General features: G+C 45.9%; 1 protein-coding gene across 1 annotated transcript in view; it reads left to right on the top strand.

Moving 5' to 3' along the window:
* Positions 1-2,492: 2,492 nt before the first annotated feature.
* The window catches only part of DNMBP (dynamin binding protein), a 190,485-nt gene continuing 172,799 nt past the window's right edge, over positions 2,493-20,178 (top strand). The window contains exon 1 of the mRNA XM_089683368.1: positions 2,493-2,556. The gene's annotated coding sequence lies outside the window, so the exon portion shown is untranslated. The remainder of the gene's footprint in view (positions 2,557-20,178) is intronic.

Genomic DNA, 20,178 nt, shown 5'->3' with positions numbered 1-20,178 from the left:
AAAGTATGGTATTCAACCAAAAAAGTGGTCTAATGCGCTCAGATACATAAGAACAAAGAAAAGCAGAACCACTTCATAGTGTAGTAATTTCCATAATTTAATAAAAGTATTGCACTTACAAACAGCGAAATATGTTCACAGTATAGGATATCATAGGATGTTTCCAACCAGCAAGTCTTTTGCAGTAGCTCCACCAAATGCATTTCGTCATAAAAAGACATTGTCAGGGGCATGTAAATGCCTAAAGGTATGTACCCATATTCAACCTGAAACTATGTAGCAAATGGTACATTGATGGTACAGTGATGGTCTTGCGTGAGGCATGATCATAGTTTGCATGTGAGAACTGAACATCTTTAAGGGCTCAGTCTCACTAGCCTTGTTCTCTGTGGAACAATCTTTGTTCCTCCCTACCAAAGTAGTATTTTTTTCCTTAAAATAACAAACGTGATACTTACCTGCTCTGTGCAGTGGTTTTGCACACAGCAGCTCCCAGCCTCCTCTTCTAGGGTCCTCTGCTGGCGCTCTGGGCTCCTCCCCCCTGCCGAATGCCCCCATAGCCATCCTCTGAGGGCACTCATGTGGACTTGCTCTTGAGCCCTGCACTGTGTGTCCATTAACACACAGAGTGCGGCTCAGCCTCATCCCCCATTCCCAACTTTCTTCACTGGCTGTGATTTACAGCAGCAAAAAAGACAAAAGTCCATCCAGTTCAACCATTAAAAAAAAAGTTATAATCCTATACCCACAGTTGATCCAGAGGAAGGCAAAAAAAAACAGCAAAGCATGATCCAATTTGCTCCTGCAGGGGAAGAAATTCCTTCCTGATCCCCCGAGAGGCAAATGGATATTTACCTATAAATGTTAGTATCCAGTTATATTCTGTGTATCCAAGAAACAATTCAGGACTTTTTTTAAAGCAATCCACTGAGCTGGCCAGAACCAACTCTTGAGGGAGTCTGTTCCACAAACACACCCTACTCTGTGTTGGTTTCCCGTCTGCATGTGCCCCCATTATGTTTCCCGGGCTCCGTGTGAACATCGGCATGGGGAAGACGCTATTGGAGTACAATGTGCACTCTATTGGTGGACAGGTGAGACATCAGGGGTACTTTAGACCCCTGATGTCTCATTAAAGAGAACTTGTCACCAAAAAATGTATCACACAGCTGACTTTTTGTCCTCTATGTGATGAAAATAAAATGTAAAAAAAGTAAAAAAAATACAAAATTAGTTCCACCCAAGCACTTAAAATCCCCCCCTCCAAAAAATTTGGAGACCACCCTCCCTACACACACATACACACATGTACATGCATGCGTTGGGGACATGAAGGCATGTTACATATGTCCACGAGCAATGGTTCTAGGCCTATTATTCATGATTACCTCTAGTCTACACTGATGACCTGAAGGGGACTTTAAAGCGCTGCCTATGGAACATCCAGGGTACTGACGTTTGTTGCCTTCTAGAAGCGCACACAATGCGAAGGTTTGACATGCTGCATATCTATTTATCATCTGTTATATTTTACCAAACAAATGGTGATTTATTGTGTTTCTGAGCCCTAAATTGAACTTTAGTGTATTTTTTACTGAATTTTGCCTATTATAAAGTGTTGTGCTATCATTGTGTGACGTAAAAGAATTGGAACCACTATTGTATTCTCCAGGGTGTCAGCTCTCAGAGTTGGGGGGGGGGGGGGGGGGGGGGTGGTTGGATTGGGTAACTAAGTAAATACATTATATACTAATGTTATAAAAATTATATATAAATCTTCGGATTATATTATCATATTTAAAACATCCAGTGGAATAAAATGATATAACAAAACATTAATAAATAAAATATGAATAGATAAATATAAATAAATGCAAAAAGGAACTTTTTAGGGGGGAACTCATTTCAGACCTAAAATGATTATTTTTAACGTGTGCAAAAAAAAAATGCAAACAAGGCTTTGGCAGTGCAAGAGTTAAAGGTCAGCGACTCTGGATCAGCCAGGGAACTAGCATTTTCAGATGGTGGTCAGCAATGACCTCTTTATCCCCCCAGGTATGTACAGAAAGGACTGTCCCTTGAAGGACCCTGAAGGTCACCGCTGAGGAATCTCCTCCGCCCCCACCGGACCACCTACATGTCTGCGGGGATTGAGGTGCTGTTCCTGGCACCCAGGGGAGGGGGCGGAGCTGTCCCCCTAGAGACACTGGACGGGGGCGGGTTAGTCAGCGAAGTGGGCGGTGCCAGCTAAGTTCTTTCTAAGGAGCGAGCGTGGAGTAGAGCGGAGTGGGCGGTGACAACTTTAGTTATTTCTATGCAGCGGGCGTGGTGTAGTGCGGAGGGGGCGGTTCCGGCTGGAGGTGCTGTCCAGGCAGAGGGCGGAGTGTCGAGTAAAGTAGGAGGGGAAAGACTTGAGCTCACTTAGGCACTGGGTGGAGTTTAGAGTGGAGTGGGCGGGTGCAGTCTCATGACTCTCTCCGGGCGGGGTGGCGGCTGGCCGGACTGACTTTGCTGGAGCCTCTGGAGGGGGAGAGAGTGGCAGCCTGCTCGGGGCAGGTAGGTGATCCCGTGTGAGGGGTGCGGGGAGACCGGGAGGGGGGTTGAGCCTGCACTGGGGGAGCAGAGAGGGGGGCTGGGTGACAGATCCCACCATACATTACAGACACCCCCAGGACCGAGATCACCGGGGGGAGGGAGCTGTCACTGCTGGGGGAGCATTGTATATACAATGTGATTGCTGCTGGTATTGATACATTGTTATCAGATGTACACTATATACTTCTTCTAGGTTGTACTGTTCATACATTGTTATACGTTGTATTGTATTCACACGGCTAGGAGGTTATTATTGATACATTGTGTACAGTTATGAATTATTGATACATTGTTACTTTGTATACATACTGCTAGGAGTTTAATATTGATACATTGTATACAGTTATGAATTTATTATTGATATTGTTACTTTGTATACACACGGCTAGGAGTTTAATATTGATACATTGTATACACAGTTATGAATTTATTATTGATACTTTAATTTGTATACACACTGCTAGTTTATTATTGTTACTTTGTATACATACTGCTAGGAGTTTATTATTAATACATTGTTACATTCTATACACTGCTATGAATTTATTATTGATTCATTGTATACACACGCTATGAGTTTATTATTGATACATTGTATACACACGCTATGAGTTTATTATTGATACATTATTATCAGCCATATTCCACATACTTGTTATAGTTTGTACCATTGATACATTGTACACATTGGACTGTATATACTGGTGTGAGTTGTATTACTGTACCTTGTATATACACAGATGACAGGATGTTGCAGTGATGGCTGCTGATGGTTTTCTATGATTTGTGTCACCTGGGTTTCCTCATTCACCTCTACAGATCTGTCATGTAGTACAATGTAACACCTGTGCAGAGCCTGGCTTTGTACTGCGCCACCTCTATGATGCCACATAGTCCTGGGAGTGTCTCTGTGCTGTAGGCAGACATTGATGGAGTGTCAGTTCTGATCGGTTCTATCAGTATAGTGTGGAGTTCGGTGACATGTTGGATTATGTTGGTATAGGATGTGGTGTGTAGTTTGGGTACAATTGATCCCATTAGTATAGTACAGTATGGTGTAGAGGGGGGGGGGATGTGCTGGGTATTATTATAGTATAGACTGCAGAGGTAGATTTTGTTAGATGGTTATACTATGTTAGTATAGTATGTTCTGTAGAGCAGCCTCTCTGTCAGGGTTCCTCCAGAGGTTGTTAGGGGATCCTCCCACACGGCCACTGACATAAGGGATTCCTCCAACGCGGGCCACCGACGTAAGGGGATTCCTCTGACATGGGCCACCGGCGTAAGGGGATTCCTCCCACGCGGGCCACCAGCGTAAGGGGATTCCTCCCACGCGGGCCACCGGCGTAAGGGGATTCCTCCCACGCGGGCCACCGGCGTAAGGGGATTCCTCCCACGCGGGCCACCGGCGTAAGGGGATTCCTCCCACGCGGGCCACCGGCGTAGGGGGATTCCCCCAATATTGATTATGACAATTTTCACTGCCTGTGTTTCTTTACTAGACATTATTATTATTATTATTAGTTTCATTTAATGATTCCATTCTTCGTTATTTTATTTAAAAGTCCCTTCCCTCTGCTGATCACACAGATGTGCCATGGGCTGTAGGTTTGATATTTTTAATAGGGGGCAGGGGTGGACTGACCATTCGAGCACTCGGGCACTGCCCGAGGGCCCGGGGTCAGTAGGGGGCCCCATGAAATGCCCCTGGTATCTTTTGGTGGAGAAGGGCCCCCTTAGATTGGTGGTCAGTGGAGAGGGGCCTCCTTAGATTGGTGGTCAGTGGAGAGGGGCCTCCTTAGATTGGTGGTCAGTGGAGAGGGGCCTCCTTAGATTGGTGGTCAGTGGAGAGGGGCCTCCTTAGATTGGTGGTCAGTGGGGAGGGGCCCCCTTAGATTGGTGGTCAGTGGAGAGGGGCCCCCTTAGATTGGTGGTCAGTGGAGAGGGGCCCCCTTAGATTGGTGGTCAGTGGAGAAGGGGCCCCCTTAGATTGGTGGTCAGTGGAGAAGGGGCCCCCTTAGATTGGTGGTCAGTGGAGAAGGGGCCCCCTAAGATTGGTGGTCTGTGGAGAAGGGGCCCCCCTAAGATTGGTGGTCTGTGGAGAGGGGCCCCCCTAAGATTGGTGGTCTGTGGAGAGGGGCCCCCCTTAGAGTGGTGGTCAGTGGAGAAGGGTCATTTTAGATTGGTGGAGAGGGGCCCCCTTAGAGTGGTGGTCTGTGGAGAGGGGCCCCCTTAGAGTGGTGGTCAGTGGCAGGGGCGGACTGACCGTTTGGGAACCGAGGGCCCGGGGTAAGAAGGGGGCCCCATGAGATGTATTGGTACCTTTCATAGGCTTTTTTTGGTTGTGCTTTGAGTGTGGGCAAGGAAACATTGGCCCCATGATCCCCTATTGCCCTGGGGCCCCATTAGTTGTTAGTCCGCCCCTGGTAGGGGGTTCCCTGAAACCTGAAAACTATTTCAAGAGTTCCTCCATGGTAAAACGAGAAGAAAAAGTTGGGACGGCTGCATTGGAGTGTGTGTGGGTTGGGTTATACTCTCTTCTATCAGTACAGTACAGGGGTGAACACATTAATATGGAATTCAGGAGCCGACCTGTCTAAGGCCCCATGTACACTGGGTGTGTAGCCCCGGTGCAAAGGGTTTGGGCATTTAGATGCTGGTGGCAGGAACAAGTGCACCATCCGGCCCTCTTGCTGGCAGCCTGTAAAACTCTCCGAGAGGCTGACAGCTGCTGGAGCTGGACGGTGCACCAAGTGGTACATGAGGTTGGGGCGGTATGTGCCCAGAGCTGAATGCCTGGAATGCAGACCTCTTGTAAGGCTTCGTTCACACCAGTGTGGTTTTTTTAGTGCTTTTTGGAGAAATGCAGTACAGTCCGTTAACATGGCTTCCTATGGAACATGTTCACATCTATAATTTCTTGAGCTGCTATGTTTTTGGAAAGGATCAGGGACTTTTTTAAACACAAAAAAGCAGCGTTTTTGCCACAATACATTTCAATAGAGAATCTGCTGAAATGCATGGTAGTGCATGTTGTCGTGTTTTGCGTTTTTGCATTTTTATTCTACCCAGCAACAAAAAAAATTCCACACAAAAAAAACTGAACAAAACATAAAAAGGCATCAAAAACGCAAAATGAACTGCGAAAAGCACTGCAAAACGGACAAAAAGCAAACTGCCAGCCTCTCATAAAATTTTACCCTTGGTTCACACCTGTGCATTTTATAGGGTGCTTTGCAGAAAAGCAGTACAGTCCATTTAACATGATTTCCTATGGATCTAGTTGACATCTGTGCCTTTTTGAGCCGGTGCGTTGTTTTCGAAAGGGTTAGAGACTTTTTTTTTTCCCGCAGCAGATTGCCTTTTGCGCTTAATAGACTTCAAGGGACCCGCACCAAAAACGCAATTGTTGCGTTTGTGTTTTTTTTTTCTTTTTTAGCTGATAGGGAAGTATGACAGTTCTGTTCATCCAGTGCAACTTTGATGCCACTTTACACTCTCTGGCACTCAAGTAGCATCAAAGTAGTGCAGGAACCTTTTATGTGTCCAAAATTGCATGTTCGGTTCCAGTTGGAGTCAGTTAGTGTTAGCGATAATTGTTAGAATTAGTTCTCCAACCCAAATGATTACCACGAACCAAAACATTTAACCCTAACCTTCCCATCTATGGAGATAGTATATGCCAGGAGATGTTATGCTGCAGATTGTGATGGTGTGGGAGATGGATTGGGATCTATTATATCATGACATTATTGTATAGTTTATGTGGTCCTTTTAGCAGGGTTTTATATTCTTTGTTGTGAGCAGGGGCGGACTGACCAATTGGAAACTCGGGCACTGCCCGAGGGCCCGGGGTCAGTAGGGGGCCCCATGAGATGCCCCTGGTACCTTTTTCATAGGCTTTTTTGAGTTTGGGCAAGGACACAGGGGCCCCATGATCCCCGATTGCCTGGGGGCCCCATGAGTTGTCAGTCCGCCCCTGCCTGCAATCCTCCAATCACCATTAACCCAAGGCTACATGACGTTGAATAACAAGCCCGGGCTCAGCTCGCCCACTCTCGTGCCCCATGAGTTGTCAGTCCGCCCCTGGTTGTGAGCCTGATTTTTGTGATCTTTTCAGTATGTTTGTATCACTTGGCTCACCCTCTTAGATTGTAAGCCCTAACAAGCAGGGCCCTCTGATTCCTTTTGTACCAAATTGTATTGTAACTGTAATGCATGTCCTCATGTTATAAAGCTCTGCGGAAACTATTAGTGCTATATAAATCCAGTATTCTAATAATAATAATAATAATGATTGAAGCATTCCACTTCTGACCTCACATATTTTATGATGATGCTTGCTGACAGTAAGGGTGGGCAGAGTGCTGTCACTCAGCGTGACAATAAAAATGATTGCTTTCTATGGGGTATTACACCATGCTAATTTCACTGGTTAATATAGACCTTGGTGCAGGGGCGGACTGACGACTCATGGGGGCCCCCCACGCAATAGGGGATCATGGGGCCCCTGTGTCCTTGCCCAAACTCAAAAAAGCCTATGAAAAAGGTACCAGGGGCATCTCATGAGTATATACAGGTGTGGTGAGCAGAACAGTGATCGAGATCCAGATATTCCAATGACATAAACAGGACAAGTTGCTTGCCTTAAACTGGCCATACACAATACAATCTGATTGTGCAAAGACAGGCCATACATTATTTATGAATGAAACCCCCCCCCCCCCCCCACAAGGATCCAGGTCCCCCATTCGATGTGGATGCGGCAGGGTGGACTGACAACTCATGGGGCAATAGGGGATCATCCCCTCAATTCCTGTCCTGGTGACAACATTGCCACTTAGAAGGGAAGCCGTGAGAGACCTTACAAGAGGACACATCAATGAAAAATGTTACCGGGTTCTATCGCTTAACCACCAAGTTTTATCTGGAGTTCCATTGTAATTGGAGGTTGAAAGGGATGTCTGTATTGGAAGTCTAGCACAGGTCAGTCTGCAATGATGTAGAAGGGACTCCCAGGGTCATGACTCCTACGGGACCCAGCTCAGTCCTGGATCCAGAATACTGGAAGGGTCATTGAAGAGTGTTCATTGGAGAGGGTTTAGTCTTTTTCATACTTTATAATGTTCGAGTCTTCCTAGTGTTTGGTTAATATCACGACTCGACTACTGTAACTCCCTCCTCACTGGCTTACCTCACCACACGCTATCCCCGCTTCAATCTATCCTGAATTCTGCGGCCAGACTCATCCACCTTACCAACTGCTCCCTATCCGCCACCCCTCTCTGCCAATCCCTCCACTGGCTTCCGATTGTCCAACGGATAAAATTCAAAATGCTAACACTGACGTACAAAGCTGTTCATAACACTGCCCCAAACTACATCACCGACCTAATATCCAAATACCTCCCAAAACATACTCTCCGCTCCTCACAAGACCTCCTTCTCTCTAGTTCCCTTGTCTCCTCCTCCCATGCCCATCTCCAAGACTTCTCCAGGGCTTCCCCCATCCTCTGGAACTCCCTACCCCAATCCATCAGACTATCACCTACTCTCCTCTCCTTTAGACACACCCTGAAGACCCATCTCTTCAGGAAAGCCTACCCCACCCTCAGCTAATTGTCGATCTCCTCCACTCTTCCTACCACTCCATCCCCCACAGCTATCTCCTCCTGTACCACTATCCCCTCCCTCCTAGATTGTAAGCTCCAGGCCCTCGAACCCCTCGTGTATCGAATTGTATTGTTACTGTACTGTCTCATGTACTGTCTCCCATTGTAATGTACAGCGCTGAGCAAATCGTTGGCGCTTTATAAAAACTGTATAATAATAATAATGATGAGCTGAAAGTTAGAAAAAAACTCAATAGTTCTGGTTAATAATGGAGTCATGTTAATAAGCCCTGGTTTTGTGCAGCGGACGTTTCATGTGCTCCTGTTTTCAAATACAAATCTTAATTTCAGTTTTAAAATATTTTGGTTATAATATCAATATATCAGCTAATTATGTACCTTGGCTGATCATCCCCCTAATATAGCTTCCCTCTCTGACTTCCCAGGCTGCATATTGGTTGCAGTGCAGTTGTGACGCCAGTTAGGTGGAGTGCTGCTTTGGAACAGCATGTTATAGCGGGTTCCATCAGAGGCTTCTCAGCCAGGTGAGTATTTTAGATATTGGAATATGTGCTGAGCTACCTTCGGTTACACTAACCAAGAGGCCCCAGACTATTTCAGCTTGCAAGCTACATTTGAAATGCGAAGTATGAGCGAGCCACGCAGCCAATGGAACGAATAGTGTACAACATGCAGAAACCAACTAGAAGTATCATATCTCGAATCAGGAAAAGGAAGTAATAAAAAAAAAAAAAAAATTATATATATATATATATATATTATTATACAGGATTTATATGGCGCCAACAGTTTGCTCAGCGCTTTACAATATAAAGGGAGACAATACAGCAACAATACAGTTCAATACAAGAGGGTCAGGAGGGCCCTGCTTACAATCTAGGAGATATGAATATGTGTATGTGTGTGTATGTGTATATATATATATATACTGTATATGTGTGTGTGTATATGTAAATAGATATATATATATATATCTATCTCAGAACCAGTGTCCGCTAACATAAGAACCTTTTCCACAGCAAAAAAAGCATTGATCCTAAAAATGAAATCTGGACTGCCCGAAACTAACTAGACAAATTGCCTTCCTAGCAAGGTAATGGACCTTGTCAAAGCTGCCACCATACAGTGTTTCTCTATAGAGCATGATGCTCTGGCTTCCTCAATAGAGAGAGAGAGAGACTTGTGAAGGCAGCAGTGGCCTTGATTGCCCTTTGTCTCTGTCTGTCTATCTATCTATCTATCTATCTATCTATCTATCTATCTATCTATCTATCTATCTATCAAGACATATCAGATTTAATAATTTTTAATGGTGGAATTAGGAGCCCTATTAGGGGTGGAGTTAGAGAACCTTACTCAGCCGTTATCGATTTTCCCAGCACGGTTACCTCCTCCATTGCTTCTCTGGAGAAACCAGCCAAGGAAGCATTATAGGATGGTGAAACTTGTACATCTGACTGATCTTTTTCTTCGTTGAGCTTTAGCAGAAATGATCTGTATTTATGTTCTACTGAACTTTTCTTTTAGGTAGTAAACAGAAGAATAATTTGATTTACAAACACTGGGATATTGTTCCCTCTGCAGTTTCATCCAGGAAGAATTCATATGTTGGATCCGCTCCAGATTTGACATGCATAGTGGCCAGGAATAACTGAAATACTTCTGCTCTGTGATGGGATTGGTCATATGTACCAGGAGTACGGGGTTAGATCTGCTGCATTCTTCTCTTCTGATAAGAACCAGTGCCAGGTTATAGCAGTTTCTGCCACATTTCTTGTTACCAACCTACAAAATAATTTTAAGTAATGTTCTTGAAATAATAAATCACTGCAGAAAAAAAAATTGTGGTGTGCTCCAACATTAATGGTCAGTGCAGAAGTGGCTCCTTGTGTTGCTGGCCAGTGGGACAATGCCCTTTTGCGTTGGTGGCCAGTGGGACAATGCACTTTTGCGTTGGTGGCCAGTGGGAAAATGCCCTTTTGCGTTGGTGGCCAGTGGGACAATGCCCTTTTGCGTTGGTGGCCAGTGGGACAATGCCCTTTTGCGTTGGTGGCTGGTGAGACATGGTGTTCTGGGCAAATTTCTTGTATACCTATTGGCCCACCTTCCCCTAACTTGTTGGGTTTTACATATCCATTGTTTTCAGTGTTTCCCCTTTTCCTCATTCTCTAGTAAATATTGCATCTTGTTTCTGTTTGCCAGTAAGGTTTAAACATTGTGAAAATACTTCCTGTTTTGGTTATATAGTATAAAACAACGTGTAACTGCCACTGAGCATGTGCACACTTGGCAGTTACTGAAGATTACTGCTATGGTAGTTTAGCTTGTGACACAGCACATAAGAGGAGTTAGGAGGCCACACCTAATTAATATATTCCTGTCCGTTGTAGTAGTTTGCATGATTTATGAAGCCTAGGTAGCCAAACATGTTATGACAGACTAAAAATAATGCCTTCTTTAGCATCAAAGCCTTTGGTTGTCTCCCTTATTGCCACTGCTTTTATATTGGATGTGGCCCTGGTTAAGGTACCTGCAGACATTGGCCAATGTGGCTTCAGTTGAGGTAACTGCAGACGTTGGCCCATGAGGCCCAGGTTTTAGTACCTGAAGACGTTGGCCCATGAGGCCCCCGGTTGGGGGACCTGCAGACGTTGGCCCATGAGGCCCCCGGTTGGGGGACCTGCAGACGTTGGCCCATGAGGCCCCCGGTTGGGGGACCTGCAGACGTTGGCCCATGAGGCCCCCGGTTGGGGGACCTGCAGACGTTGGCCCATGAGGCCCCCGGTTGGGGGACCTGCAGACGTTGGCCCATGAGGCCCCCGGTTGGGGGACCTGCAGACGTTGGCCCATGAGGCCCCCGGTTGGGGGACCTGCAGACGTTGGCCCATGAGGCCCCCGGTTGGGGGACCTGCAGACGTTGGCCCATGAGGCCCCCGGTTGGGGGACCTGCAGACGTTGGCCCATGAGGCCCCCGGTTGGGGGACCTGCAGACGTTGGCCCATGAGGCCCCCGGTTGGGGGACCTGCAGACGTTGGCCCATGAGGCCCCAGTCCCAATCTGGCTGTTTGTGGCTCACACTGTGCAGTTTGCAGCTCATAGAGTGCAGTAAAGTTTCAGTAAGCATTTCAGTACAGGAGAAGAGCCTGTACAACTGGGAAGGCTGAAGATTAGCTTTAACATCTGTAGACCCCTTTTCCTTGTTGCTTGCTGCAGACCAATTCCAGCTTTCTGGGCCCTGGCTTCTATTCAACCCAGAAGAGAACCAGAAATGTACAAAATGTAAAAAGCAGCGCTGGAGTGGGAAGCTGGTAAGTACTGCTTGACAAACGAATTGGGCTTTAACGATGAACTCCAGAATTAGTAAATATTGTCGTGTGTTTTGGTTATTGAACCTTGTGTGCTTTGTGTATTTTCTCTGTGCAGTGTAAAATTTTCTTTTTGTACATGTATTCCCCATAGTAAAGACCGGTCACTGCTGCTCTCTCTCCTTGTGCAGGATGACTGGTCTTGTCTCTGCCCACTCCTGTTGTTTTCTGTGGGCAGCCTGTAGCAGGTGGAGCCTACTGGGCCCCTCCCACAGCTCTTCTCTCTGCACAGGCTATGTGCAGCAAAGTGATGATGGTACTGCTACTTTACAAAGTAATATCTGGGGATGCAAAGACATATGTTGCACACAAAATGGGTTTATGTCCTTCATGGCTATGAGAAATATTTATTTCAATGAATATTTTGGTGGCTAAGTATATGACACCATTCTAGTATAATTGAACTATTACTGGGCCAGTAAAGAGCTGTGGATTATGGTAGACAGATCCCATCTAATGATTGAATTACCGTTGTGCAGTCTTTGTGACGTGGCCCTAGTAGCCGTATAATGAAGATGAAGGGTGACAGTGTATTTCATAATCCAGCTAATGAAGCTTTGCTGGCCTTCCTCCAGGGATGGGGAAGGTATTAGTCTCCGTGTCTCGCTCTATCCAGTGTGTGAGAATAGAGAGGCACGTGTCTGATCCTCTGTGCCAGATAAGCAGCCTCATTCTAGAAGGGTTGCAGAGAGGTGACAAAAGGATAGCACATCTGCTGCTCTGCCGCCTGTATTGTGAGAGCAGCTTGGCCATGATAGCCGGGGTTAGGAATAATATATCACGTCCGGGATGTATCCAAGTTCTTACATGTGAGTGTAGAATGGTGGAGACCACCTATGCAAATATCTTCTTGCAAGCTACAGGCTGTCTATCCATCTTACCAATAATTTCTAGTGAGTTACTGACCTGAGATGTCACACTTCACTGGCTGCATGCTTTTTGTAGGCCAGTGACTCACCAGGTAGTAAGGCAACAAAAGGATAATCGCTTTGGAGCTTGCATTGTAAAGTGTATCTTTATGCCAGCCTTTCTCTATGTTTTCACCCAGAAGAACACTTGTCAAAACCCAAGAAACCCCTGCTTAAATTATTCCTTCAGGGGCAAAAACGCCCCTTACATTGGTGGTCAGTGAGAAGAAAAGTACCCCCCTTACCTCGGTGGTGAGAACACCCCCCCCCTTACATTGGTCAGTGAAAAATATTCCCCCGAGCCTTAATTTGGTGGCCAGTGAGAGGAATCCTCCCCCCTCCTTTTACATTGGTGGTCAGTGAGAAGAATTACCCTCCCCACACACACACATTGGTGGTCAGTGAAAATATCCCCCCCCCACCCTTATATTGGTGGTCAGAGAGAAGAATTACCCCCACACACACACGCACATTGGTGGTCAGTGAGAAGGATGCCTCCCGTACATTGGTGGGCAGTGAGAATAATACCCCCCTTACATTGGTGGGCAGTGAGAATAATACCCCCCTTACATTGGTGGGCAGTGAGAATAATACCCCCCTTACATTGGTGGGAAGTGAGAATAATACCCCCCTTGCATTGGTGGTCAGTGACAATAATACCCCCCTTACATTGTTGGTCAGTTACAGTAATACCCCCCTCCCTTACATTGGTGGTCAGTGAGAATAATACCCCCCTCCCTTACATTGGTGGGCAGTGAGAATAATACCCCCCTCCCTTACATTGGTGGTCAGTGAGAATAATACCCCCCTCCCTTACATTGGTGGTCAGTGAGAATAATACCCCCCCCCCCCTTACATTGGTGGTCAGTGAGATTAATACCCCCCCCTTACATTGGTGTTCAGTGAGAAGAATTACCCCCCCTTACATTGGTGGTTAGTGCGAATACCCTAATAAATGAAGGGGGCAAGAGGCGCCATAAATTCAACGTATGGCTAAATGTATAATATCTGTCAAGTAACCAAAAACCAAACATCAAAAAAAGGGGGATGTGAAAAGGGATTCACAAAAAAGCGGTTACATAATGAACAGAAAGCGATACTCAGAAATTCCTCAAAAATTATACTTTATTACAAAATTGCATATGTAGACATTTAGGTAAATACCTCAGTTAGCCATCACCACAAGATGAGACAATACAACAAAGTATGACCTAAAACCAACAGGTTAAAAACAGACGTCATAAATATTGAGTGCTGTAAATGTAATGACACTAGGTCTAGTACATAAGCAGCACTGACTCACAGGTTACACCACCATGTAGGGGATATGTTCAAAAAATTGTACCATAGGGCTAAACATCAGAAATGCAATACTGCATATAACAAGTATATAAGTACCAATGATAGATGGATTCAGGAACCCAATACTAAACCAGATATAGTGAATGCAGGGTCTGGGGAGACCAGATATAGTGAATGCAGGGTCCTGGGAGACCAGATATAGTGAATGCAGGGTCCGGGGAGACCAGATATAGTGAATGCAGGGTCCGGGGAGACCAGATATAGTGAATGCAGGGTCCGGGGAGACCAGATATAGTGAATGCAGGGTCCGGGGAGACCAGATATAGTGAATGCAGGGTCCGGGGAGACCAGCTATAGTGAATGCAGGGTCCTGGGAGACCAGCTATAGTGAATGCAGGGTCCTGGGAGACCAGCTATAGTGAATGCAGGGTCCTGGGAGACCAGCTATAGTGAATGCAGGGTCCTGGGAGACCAGCTATAGTGAATGCAGGGTCCTGGGAGACCAGATATAGTGAATGCGGGGTCCTGGGAGACCAGATATAGTGAATGCGGGGTCCTGGGAGACCAGATATAGTGAATGCGGGGTCCTGGGAGACCAGATATAGTGAATGCGGGGTCCTGGGAGACCAGCTATAGTGAATGCAGGATCCTGGGGAGACTAGATATAGTCAATGTTCAGGAAAATGGTCAGAGAGAGACAATAGCTGTGCAAATGCAATTCTACTGACTGTGAAACACAGAAATAAGTAATATTCAAGATAGGCACCATAGAGCAGAATGAGTGGTAAGATCAGAAGTAGAGACCGTCATGTCCAGAATAATGGAATAAAGTTAACTTAGTGACCATAGTGATATCACCATACAGCATCCGCCATCTGTATATGAAGTGGCAGGGCCCTGCCAATGTAATATAGGGATTCTTCACCGCCAGTGTGCGGGCTTTACGACTCCCTTATTATGAATCTGTGGTGCAGAATGTAGGGATGTTCATGCCATATAATGAAAGCAGGGTGTTGTACACTTTCCAGGAGATGTAACCTGATGTCCCCATCCACCCGTGCCAAAGATGGATAACCGTGCAAAGTCTCTCTCATATTTGAGTTCACGCCCAGAGGCAGCCGCCACCATCGGGACTAGAGAAAGGCGGGCTCTGCTTTCATCATGGTACACGTGCAGCCTAATGGACGCCCAGCACAGGCGTATGTAACTGTGTCCCATGCAGGACTACGTGAATGGTGCTAATGCGTCTGACCGGTGGTATTTACCTAAATGTCTACATATGCAATTTTATAATAAAGCATAATTTTTGAGGAATTTCTGAGTATCGCTTTCTGTTCATTATGTAACCGCTTTTTTTGTGAATCCCTTTTCACATCCCCCTTTTTTTTTTTGAAGTGAGACTAATACCCCCCTCCCTTACATTGGTGGGCAGTGAGACTAATACCCCCCCTTACAGTGGTGGGCAGTGAGGCTAATACCCCCCCTTACAGTGGTGGGCAGTGAGACTAATACCCCCCCCTTACAGTGGTGGGCAGTGAGACTAATACCCCCCCCTTACAGTGGTGGGCAGTGAGACTAATACCCCCCTCCCTTACATTGGTGGTCAGTGAGACTAATACCCCCCCTCCCTTACATTGGTGGGCAGTGAGAAGAATATCCAATGTTGCAGGCCCATGCTCTCTGTCTTTCTCTCCATATTGGAGGTCCCCATCCTTCCACACCCCCCCCCCCTTCATATTGAAGGCCCATGCCTCTCCACATTGGAGGACATTGTACTTTTTCTCTCCATGTTGCAGGTTCATGCTGTTTTCTTCTCCTCCTTGTTACAGGCCCATTCTTTTTTTTTCCCCATACTGGAGGCCCATTCTTTTTTTTCCCCATACTGGAGGCCCATTCTTTTTTTTCCCCATACTGGAGGCCCATTCTTTTTTTTCCCCATACTGGAGGCCCATTCTTTTTTTTCCCCATACTGGAGGCCCATTCTTTTTTTTCCCCATACTGGAGGCCCATTCTTTTTTTTTTTCCCCATACTGGAGGCCCATTCTTTTTTTTTTTCCCCATACTGGAGGCCCATTCTTTTTTTTTTTCCCCATACTGGAGGCCCATTCTTTTTTTTTTTTCCCCATACTGGAGGCCCATTCTTTTTTTTTTCCCCATACTGGAGGCCCATTCTTTTTTTTTTCCCCATACTGGAGGCCCATTCTTTTTTTTTTTCTCCATACTGGAGGCCCATTCTTTTTTTTTTTTCCCCCATACTGGAGGCCCATTCTTTTTTTTTTTCCCCATACTGGAGGCCCATTCTTTTTTTTTTCCCCATACTGGAGGCCCATTCTTTTTTTTTTTCTCCATACTGGAGGCCCATTCTTTTTTTTTTTCTCCATACTGGAGGCCCATTCTTTTTTTTTTTTCCCCATACTGGAGGCCCATTCTTTTTTTTTTTCTCCATACTGGAGGCCCATTCTTTTTTTCCCCCATACTGGAGGCCCATTCTTTTTTTTTTTTTTCCCCCATACTGGAGGCCCATTCTTTTTTTCCCCCATACTGGAGGCCCATGCTTTTTTCCCACCACGTTGGAGGTCCATGCACTTATTTTTATCTTTATGTTGCTAGTCCATGATCTTTTCCTCTCAATATAGCAAGCCCATTCTCTCTTTTTTTTTTTTTTTTCTTTTCCCCAGGGTTCCTAAGTTTCGACACAAGGGTGTCCCTCGGAAGGGATGCTCAGAAAGGCTTCTAAATGTCTGTGATAATATAATGTGATTGAAGCTGACTTGTGCCAGTTGACACAAATTAGCAGTCTTTCATCTGGTCTCGGCCTGTCTCATTCTATTATCCTCAGTCCCATTCGCAGGGCTGATATCATCAGTAGGTCTCGGATACAGTAGCAGAGATTAGAACACTCCGTGCAGTTTATTTAATGGCCATTTGTTCCTCACAGCCAGGGGTTTGTGTTGGTCGAACGTTTTAGTATGCACTGCCAGCCAACGGTAGAACTATGATGTCCTAAGTGCTCATAAGTAGATGAAGACTGCCGTCCTTCTTGTGTGCTTGAGCTGGGTCAGAGACTAGTCTAAGGGTTAGCATGACAGCCAGGGAACGAGCATTTTCAGAACGAGGTTAGCATTAGCAGCCCATTTCCCACCACAATTGTGCAGATAAAGTTTTGTCTTCCTTCGTTCGATTGTTACAGGTCAGCAGCTCAAAGTAGTAAAGAAGAACTCCGGGCCAAATTTTTATTTTTTCATGCAGTGGGGCTGTGCCTGCACTGCATGGGTTAACTGCTCATTTTGTCCAGGGGCACAAGGAAAAGCTATACTTACCCACCACTTTGATCCTCTGGAAAACCTTTCTCCCCCCACGTCCAGCGGTGGATCGTTCCTGCTGGCCTCATGTCCAGAACCGGTCTATGGATGTGATGACGTCCGGAACAATCCATTCACAAGACCACTAGCGTGCGGGTGAAGGGAGCAACAGGGACTGCGCTCGGCAGATTAGGCAAGTATATCTTCGCTCTGCAATCCCCTACAAAATGAGCAGTTAACCCATACAGTGCTGGCACAGCTCCACTGCATGAGAAAACAATGATTTTGCCCAGAGTTCTTCAAGGCCAGAGGAAGCCAGGTAAGTAGCATTTTCAGAAAGAGGCCAGCTTCTGTATTTTCAGACTATTAACCCAATATTGTATGTGGAGGAGGCAAGAGTGCGATCGTAGTGGGGATCACCTTAGAAAGCGACTGGTTGCCAGATCTTGGAAGCCTGCCAGAACCAAGAGTAGGGTAAGTATTACACCTTACCCCTGCACCCACAGAAATATTTAGCTGAAAAATACAAATCCTCCTTTGCTGTGGGGCTATGCCTGCACTGTAAGGGTCGAATGATCTTTTCTGTCGGGGGGGGGGGGGCAGTACAGCAGTTTTACTTACCCGATCCTCCGCTCCAGCAGGCTCCTCCGCACTGTATTCTCTCCTGCACTCCAGCGGTCCTCTGAAGTCACCAAGACCGGTTCAGGGACCATAGCCTGGGAGGCAGCTCACCAGATTGAGGGGTGATCTCTGATGAAGTGAGGTGAAACTGATCAGGTATTTTTACTCCCCCGCCGTGACTTCCCTGAGAAGGACACGTACATGCAAGCTAAGGTGACACAATAATGTCTGCACCCACTACCTGGCCAATTAGCAGCATTAATGGTGGCTGTGGTGTAGGACATTCTCCAAGCTGTGACAACCTATGACATAAGAAATGAGGAAATGATGTTCTAAGAACAGCGACGGTTCTACTTGTGGTCCTGTTCTTCCCCCATAGTGCATGGAGTGTGGGACACATGGATGTACAGGAGAATGAGGGCCACAGCAGCTGGAGGTTTATCTGGCATCAGATGGGTTTGATGTTGTTTGAAAGTTCTTCAAAAAAAAGTTGAAAAGAATACATAAACCCAACATTTTGTACTCCTGATATGTGCATGTTGTACTGTGTATTTGTATGATAAAGTATTTGTATTGCTTTCATTTTTGTAAAATCCTTGGTGTCCCTGCCAGTCTCCCTGCTTTCCTAATAAAAACTGACCACACTAGGTATGAAAGCTCAGCATGGCCAGTTCTCTAGCTGTACTGGGAGCTCAGCCTGCTCTCCTCCAATGATCAGAGTTGTGCTGACATGCCCCCCCCCCCCCCCCACACACACACACACACAGCTTTTCACTAGAAAGATCAGTGTACTGCTGTTTCTCTTCCCCCAGCTTTTATACAGCTGAGAATGGAGGGTATGTAATTCTAAAAAAAAAAAAAAAAAAAAGGGGGAGGAAAGGGTATTTTATAATGTTTATATCTTTACACAAATGTTTTTCGTGTCATTTCTATTTTAAACTGAACGGGTTGTTTTATAAGGTGAGGGTTTGCAGTCATTGAAAGTAATTGTATACCCTTCCATATACCCAGTGAAGTGACTCGCCTCAGGTGATACAGAGAGAGGAACCAAATCCTCTTACATAGGTTGTACCTGTTTATCTACTGCCATTGTTCCCCCTACATCTATTCTCAGTGCAGAATTTACACAGGATCTCTCTGCTCTTAAAAGCAGGAGGCGGGGAGCAGCTAAAGTTACATCAGTGAGAACTCTGGGAGCTGATTGGAGGGAAGGGAACCCCCTCACCCACCCTTCACACAGGAACAGATCTGAGGCTGTCAATTACAAGCTGTGCCCTCCCCTGTCACCATTTGTTTGTTGGTGCCAGGGAAACTTGTTAGAAGTGACTCATGCTGATAGCCGAGGACTAAGGCACAGGGCCGGTGCTTCCACTAGGCAAACTAGGCAGCTGCCTAGGGCGCACTGCCACTTAGGACAGGCCGCCACTCTCTCTGTGTGTGATGCCACCACATCATGAAGGATCCTCCAGCTGAGAGGAGGGGCAGCAGAGGGGAGGAAGAAAGGACAAATGAAGATGCCAGGAGTCTGGGGCCAGTGTTGCAGCTGAGCTGCCGCTTTTTCTGGTGTTCCTCTCAGACTCAGTCCCTTACCACAAGCTGACTGGTAACTGCTGATCACTGTGGAGTTCCAGCCCTTCTCTTCCCATTCCTCAGTGGAGGTGGAGGTAATGTCTGATTTCTTCTGTCTAGGGGAGTGTGTCCTGGCCAGCCATCCATCTCATGTGCAATGTGTCAGTGAGTGATGACATCATCATGATCCCACAGCCTTCTCTTCTGGTGCCTGCTGGGCCTGCTGATCTGTGTCAGTGTTGATGGTGGTGTACTGTGTCGGATCTGTCCCTGTGTGGGATCGCTCAGTTCGTGTGTGTGTGTGGTGGGCTGGGCTGCCAGCCACAGATACAGTCCGTCCGTGACACTGATTTTGTATTTAATATTGATGCTGGTGGCATCTTATGGCACTTATTTTTGTAAAGTAAAAGAAATTTAGCAGTTTCATGTTTGTAATATTCTCTACCGTTTTTAAAAATGTGTATCTTTTTTTGGGGAGGACGCAAATAGCTGGTCTTGCCTAGGCTGTCAAATAGTCTAGCATCGGCCCTGCCAAGGCAGCAATCATAAATGATGCTTAGTGCTTTGGATTGAGACAAGTACACAGTATAGAGGGATATGCTTTGTTCATGTTTCATGTCTGGGGTTTACAACCACTTTAACACGCGATTGTGGAGTGACTGGACTTTCCCAAACAAAAACCATATTGACTGGTAAAAATGAGTCAATTTGTGAAAAGTTTTCCATCCTGCTCCTTTTGAATTTTCCCATCACTGAAATCAAAAATCAACATTGATTTAACCCCACCAATGATTAGACAATCAAATGAGTGTTCTTAAAATTAACATTTTCTAATGACATTCTGCTAGTGTATGGCCAGCATTAGAGATGATTATGTGTATAC

The sequence above is a fragment of the Staurois parvus genome, unplaced genomic scaffold (genome assembly GCF_062004578.1).
Source record: "Staurois parvus isolate SC_StPar_1 unplaced genomic scaffold, SC_StPar_1.0 ptg000307l, whole genome shotgun sequence".
Classification (NCBI taxonomy): Eukaryota; Metazoa; Chordata; class Amphibia; order Anura; family Ranidae; genus Staurois; species Staurois parvus.
Note: the sequence above shows the minus strand (reverse complement) of the source record. Positions and strands in the feature narration are given on the sequence as shown.